Source organism: Neoarius graeffei, chromosome 10 (genome assembly GCF_027579695.1).
Source record: "Neoarius graeffei isolate fNeoGra1 chromosome 10, fNeoGra1.pri, whole genome shotgun sequence".
Classification (NCBI taxonomy): Eukaryota; Metazoa; Chordata; class Actinopteri; order Siluriformes; family Ariidae; genus Neoarius; species Neoarius graeffei.
In genome coordinates, this window is record NC_083578.1 from 35542811 (window position 1) to 35550424 (window position 7614).

The window sequence follows — 7614 nt, forward strand, 5'->3', positions numbered from 1 at the left end:
CCATTCAGATCAGACATTAACTACAAGGATAGACTGTTAAAGCTAGGACTCCTTCCCGTGTGTTACTGGCATGAGTACCTGGACCTTGTTTATCTTTTAAAATCAATGATGTCAACAGACCTTAATATTTCTATCAGTGTACCTTGAAGGTTTACTAGGTGATTAGATCAGTCCAGGGGAACTATGTTAAAGGGATAGTTCAGGATTTTTGACATGAATCTGTATGGCATCCCCATCAATAGTGTCGTGCAAACACACTGACTTACCCCTGACAGCATCCTGTGAGTCCAGTTCTTGTCCAGACGAAAGTAGTCCGGCAAGTTTGTTGGGGTCACGAAAGTAAAACGTTTTTCGTCTCAAAACAGTATGTGTTCAAAAGAGTGATATATTTGCATCACAAAACCGTTGCCAAATAAAAAGTCAGACCTCGAAATCGCTTGGCACTATTTTCTCTCCCTTCTTATCACTGCGCGCTGTCACCAGGTGACAGCAAAACGCAGACCCACTAACCTGGTGGGAGACCAAGGCTGCACTCTATCCACGGCTTACACACGTGATGGCACGGAGGATGTGTATAGTGGCAGCATCTGTCCCCCCAGAGAGGATCTTTTCAAAAGCAGGACAGATTATAACTGAGAGGAGAAATAGAATCAGAATTAACTAGTTAATTGCAGCAATTAAAGGAATAGGTAGGAAAAGGAAGGCGCAAAGACACCGCGCAGCGCCTGAAAACGGGTTTTCAGGCGCTGCGCACCCGTTTTCAGGCGCTGTGCGGTGTCTTTGCGCCTGCAGCGGTGCTTTGCCTGTGCTGTGGCTGAAAATAGTTCCAGATATAAATTGGTCTAGTAAATCCCTTTGTGTTAATTTGCATTGATATGTGTACTCTATGTGAATGTACAAGTCATGAGAAATAATTATAAAAAATCTTGAGTTATTTAATTAACTTTTGCAACGACAATGCTAGCTGGACACGCCGGATTACAGCGACTACGCTAAGCTAAGCTAACCTGGGCGTTTATAGATCAGGACAATGGCTGGGTCGGCTACAAAACGCTTTGGCTCACTCATCCAACTCTAGGGACTGCAGGGACTGACTCAATTTCGTCTGGGGGTGGCGTATTCCTTTAAATCAAAAATAAAATCTCAGGAGCTGTTTGGGAGCCGAAAGAGCCTTATAGTAAGAAGAGCCAAAAGAGCCGGCTCCCGAAAAAGAGCCGAAATTCCCATCACTAGTAAACAATGAATGAAACAGCCGTGGCTGTCACCTGGCGGCAGCACGCAGTGATAAGAAGGGAGAGAAAATAGTGCCAAGCGATTTCGAGGTCTGACTTTTTATTTGGCAACGATTTTGTGATGCAAATATATCACTCTTTTGAACACACACTGTTTTGAGACGAAAAACGTTTTACTTTCGTGACCCCAACAAACTTGCCGGACTACTTTCGTCTGGACCAAAACTGGACAAGAACTGGACTCACAGGATGCTGTCAGGGGTAAGTCAGTGTGTTTGCACGACACAATGATGGGGATGCCATACAGATTCATGTCAAAAATCCCGAACTATCCTTTTAAATGTACCCAAGGCTAATACTGTAACTTTTCAGACCAGTTTTTATATTCAAGGCCCTAGAATTTGGAACATTTTACCCCTGCACTTAAGGAATAGGAATCAATCACTTTCACAGTTTAAGAAGGATCTTTTTTCATATTATAGTAATTTAACTAGGCTTTATTTCAACATCAACAGACCACAGATTTTTAAATCTGTGTGTGTGAAATGTCATACATGTTGGCCAATCTCCACCCTCAGCACCAGCTTGTGCTGCTACTAGTTTGTATATATTCCTGGGCCATTTATACCTTTTTGTCCAACTTGTATATTGTATTATTTATTGTTGATCTATTTATTGTACTACTTAATTTTGTGGAACCTCAGGTATTGGAGCTTATTGCTCTGTTGAGGATTCCCTGCTGTTTTTAATGGCGAAGTTTATAAATAAAAAAATAAAAATAAAAAAGGATGTTTGTTAAGAATCATTAAGGATAGATTGAGTGATGAAGGACACTCAAACCCGGTTGTTGGTCCTGAAGAGTCGCAGGGAACTTTTGTTCTGTGCGACTCATCATAACCCCATGGCTGTGTAACTAAGACAGGATAAATCACTAAACCGTTTCATGGCCTGTTTTTACTGTCTTTTAGTCTTAAGCCATCGTAGCAAAACTGTAAGTGTCCAGAGTCATCTTTTAAGTGTATCTTTAGACTGTCCATATGGAGCCTTCCTCCACAGAAGTGAAACGATGAGAACCTCAGCCAGAAGTAGAGCATCATTATGGATCAGGCAGGTCCGAAGAGCAGGAGAGGCCAGTATCACTGGCTTCTCAGGATTGATGTGTAACTCGACAGACACAGACTGATAGAGAGAGAGAAAACACAGGTTGTTAGGTATGCTTTTTGTCACCTAATGGTTAAGAGCAGTGTACATTGTGCACTGAGTGCAAGCAGGGAATTCGGCAAGACTAACTATGACAGCATAACTAAAAGGGAGAGCCAGAAGGTACAGTGATGCTTGAAAGTTTGTGAACCCTTTAGAATTTTTTTTATATTTCTGCATAAATGTGACCTAAAACATCATCAGATTTTTACACAAGTCCTAAAAGTAAAGAGAACCCAGTTCAACAAATGAGACAAAAATATTATACTTGGTCATTTATTTAATGAGTGAAATGATCCAATATTGCATATCTGTGAGTGGCAAAAGTATGTGAACCTTTGCTTTCAGTATCTGGTGTGACCCACTTGTGCAGCAATAACTGCAACTAAATGTTTCCGGTAACTGTTGATCAGTCCTGCACACCGGCTTGGAGGAATTTTAGCCCATTCCTCCATACAGAACAGCTTCAACTCTGGGATCTTGGTGGGTTTCCTCATATGAACTGCTGGCTTCAGATCCTTCCACAATATTTCAGTTGGATTAAAGGTCAGGACTTTGACTTGGCCATTCCAAAACATTAACTTTATTCTTCTTTAACCATTCTTTGGTAGAAAGACTTGTATGCTTAGGGTCGTTGTCTTGCTGCATGACCCACCTTCTCTTGAGATTCAGTTCATGGACAGATGTCCTGAAATTTTCCTTTACAATTCACTGGTATAATTCAGAATTCATTGTTCCATCAATGATGACAAGCTGTCCTGGCCCAGATGCAGCAAAACAGGCCCAAACCATGATACTACCACAACCACCATGTTTCACAGATGGGATAAGATTCTTATGCTGGAATGCAGTGTTTTCCTTTCTCCAAACATAACGCTTCTCATTTAAACCAAAAACTTCTATTTTGGTCTCATCCAAACCAAAAAGTTCTATTTTGGTCTCCTCCATCCAGAAAACATTTTTTTCCAATAGCCTTCTGGCTTGTCCACATGATCTTTAGCAAACTGCAGACGAGCAGAAATGTTCTTTTTGGAGAGCAGTGGCTTTCTCCTTTCAACCCTGCCATGCACACCATTGTTGTTCAGTGTTCTCCTGATGGTGGACTCATGAACATTAACATTAGCCAACATGAGAGAGGCCTTCAGTTGCTTAGAAGTTACCCTGGGGTCCTTTGTGACCTTGCTGACTATTACATGCCTTGCTCTTGGAGTGATCTTTGTTGGTCAACCACTCCTGGGGAGGGTAACAATGGTCTTGAATTTCCTCCATTTGTACACAGTCTGTCTGACTGTGGATTGGTGGAGTCAAAACTCTTCAGAGATGGTTTTGTATCCATTTCCAGCCTGATGAGCATCAACAACGGTTTTCCTGAGGTCCTCAGAAATCTCCTTTGTTCATGCCATGATACACTTCCACAAACAGGGGGACAGGATCTATACATTTCAGTTTAACAAAACACTCTCTGCCCAAGAACCCTCCAGATCTGCTCCTTTTTCTAATTTAAATAAATAAATAAATAAATAAATAAATATTCCTTTTTATGTTCTAGATTTTACTCTAGAAACATCAGTTCAACTGTAAATTGCTAGGCCCACTGAGAAGAACTATGCTTTTATTTTTCTTTTCAATATTCCCCCGCATCCCATTTTTTTTGAATGGGAAATATTTCCCCAAACTTCTCCCATCTAGTCAATTTTGGAAGTAATACCTCCAAACTTACTAGATATGTTCTGGGCAATATTACAAAACTGTCTACCTTTTTTCATACTTCTGTCAATCCCGTTACCCCCACCTTGCTTTTCTTCCCATTGGCTTCAGTTCATCCATCCATCATAAATCATAATCAAATGATTGACATGCATACAAACAAACACAACATCCAAACAAAACAGACTAAAAACTACTGAGTGTTAGTTGCTTTGATTGTTTTTACAAAATTACAGTGACTGAAGAGAGGACTGTAGGTTTGTAGCCAAGCTAACAAGGAAGGTAACATTACCTAGCATAGCAGTTCTAATTATACATCAATCCAAATAATCCCACTGTGTTAGCAAACTTGTGTGTTTGTTTTCATGGCTATACAACCCTACGCAAGCATTGTACATACAGGATATTACACGGTGGCGAGAAGATATGAAGTTTATCTTCAAAGGGTGAATGTATATTTGAACATGAGAAGAATAAAATATAAATTTTTTAGACACAAGAAGAAAAACTTCATATCTTTGTGCCACTGTGTAATGTTCTTTGTATTATATGGAGACAGCCACAAAAAAAAAAAAAGTTGATCAAATAATTTTACTTTTGAACTGGTTTGCCATTTTGACAACACGTGATAAACTTCATATCTTCAGGCCAGTGTGTGATGTTCTTTTTATTATATACACATTCACACACAAAAAATACCCAAATTTATCGAAGTAATTCATTGATTTCCTCACGAGTGACAAAGATTTATGTCACGGTTTTGGATCTCCATATCCCGACTGTATCTTGTATGAAAAATATGAGTAGTGTATTTCCCAGTAAGACACTCATGTCCATATAATATACACAAATATCATGATATAGAGCTGACAACACCACCGCAAGTAGTATAACTAATGTTAGCTAGGTTGTGGGTTAGCAGACTGTCACTACAGTTGCTGCTGCAAGCTAAAACCAGCAAATGGGTTGTAAAAATAACCCTGCAATTATTATTATTATTTTTTAGTGTAGAGGTCTTCAAGAAGTTTTGTTTAATTTCACTTGTAGGTGGTTCTATAATTCATTATTTTGTAAAATTGCTTGTAACTTTTATTAACCTCTCAATATCAAGTCAATATTCATTTGACTCTCTTGATTTAAATTTATTTCTTAAAGAGGTCATTTTGAATTTAAACAAAAAGGGTTCTTTTCCACTTCTGCTACAAATTTTGTCCAATAACCATAATGTTTGGAAGCGAGCATTGGGAGACAAACCTGAACAAAACTTGTGACTCAGTTTTGATATGATGAATGCTTAACCCATAAAGCACAAATGAATTTGAGAGCGAGGCTCCCAAAAGGATGTGAAGGCATAATCTCAGGAACAGTCTAATGTTTTCTGACCAAATGCTGGAGATAACTGAAGGGCCTCGCCTTAAAGGCTTCCCAGAAGTTTTGTCGAAATTTACCTCTGGGTGGTGCTATAATTCATAAAATTGCTAATAACTTTAAAACTGATCAACATCGAATCAAGACTCTTCTGTCTTGATTCCCTTGAAGGTGCAAAGTTCTACTGATGTAAGGAATTTGTGATTTCTCAAACAGGAAGTCAGGGCAATTTGAATTTTAACAAAAGCTGTTTTCCCCCCTTCCTCTCCTCCAAATTTTGTCCCATAACCATGAAATTTGGAAGACTGAAATCGGGAGACCAACTCGAACAAAATTTGCTTCTCAGATTTGATTGATATGGGGGATGGTTCGTTCATAACTGTGCAAATGAATTTGATGGAGGAATCCCCAAACAGTAAGCAAGGGTGTATCTCAGCAACAGTGTGCTGGATTTTCACCAAATTTATAGATGAGAAATGGGCCTTGTCCTAAATAACTTAAACTGTTGTCTAAATCCCCTCTCGGGGAACTACAGTTATTTTTTTCTTTTAAACTGTTCATAAATTTGTAACAACTTAATCTGCATTCGTGATTCTTCTTTCTCTTGGTCCCCTGGAAAGTGCATATAAAAGATTTGTGTTAGCCTTTTTGAAATTTCATCCAATCCTCACAAAATTTGGATCACAGAATTGTGAGATAAGTCAAAATAAAACAAAGCCTCCTAAAGTTTCTCAGATATATTTTTATATAAAAATGTGGCATTTCGTCCATAACCTGCCACCATCAAACTTCTTGACAAATTTCTCACATAAATTAAGCAATGTAATCTCAAATTAAGAAACACAACTTGACTGCATTTGCACCTTGGGAGGTCTACTGAAAACAGACAGAATAGAAGATATTACATGGTTGCATGAAGAAGTTTATCTTCGAGTACTAGTGAATATATTCATGAGTGAGGAAAGTGAACGAGTGAAAATATTTTCAACACAAGAAGATAAACTTCATATCCTCACGCCACCATATAATGTTCTTTATATTCTATGGACACATCCCCCAAAAAAGGAAGTTAAATCAAAAGAGATTTAATTTTGAACAGGTTTAACATTTTGACAATGCGCGTCTAGTCAGCGGTAAAACTCTGGGAATGACATCACTGGAGTGAAATATCGGCAAATATGCGTCACTCGGGTCCGCGATATATTTCATATGAAAAATGCGAGTTTTTCAGCATGAGAAGATAAACTTCATACGTTCAAGCCAACATGTGATGTTCTTTTTATTATATAGACACATTCACAAACAAAGTACCCAAATTTATCAAAACAATTCATCGCTTTCCTCACAAGTGACATACAGACATTTAGGTCACGGTTCTGGTTCCCCATGTCCTGGATATAGCTCATAAGAAAAATACAAGTGGCATATTTCCCAGTAAAACACTCGTATCCATATAACATACTATACATCGGAAAAATAAATACCCTGAGCAAATTACTATTCCTTTCAAAAGAATAATGTGTTGAGGTGCTTTAGTTACATGTGCACATTTATACCACTCTTCAAATACAAGCAATTTGCTGAGCATTGTGTTTGTACGATCAGAAATGTGTTGGAGGAGAAATTGAGAAGTGGGAAGCAATTTGAGGAAGAAAGGTGTACGGACCTTAGATGCCGTAGATGTTTGAATTTGCACTGGTCTCTGAAAGAAGAATGTCATATTTAAAAACATGACATCCCTGTTCCATAATGCTGGTTGTAGTTTTCACACAGTCATCAATTTTGGCTCTGGTACTACCAACTGTTCCACCTCAGAGGTGGAATAAGATGATCGCTCATTCTGTATTTGGATCTTTTACACAGAAAGGTGAGGTGAAACAAGGCACAAAATCCCTGCCTTGAACAGGTTGTGTGTAAAAGGGGCCAATATCTCAGCAAAGGCTTTATGCTTTGCCTTCAATTTTTGCACATCTCCTGGGGAGAATGTGCAGATTACACCAATGGCTTCCGGTCTTCCTCGGTCACTAGAGGTGGGGATAGAAAGTGCTTGGCCCCTTAATTGCTGCTTGCATCTCTGTTACTACAAATGAAATACAAAGTGGATTTT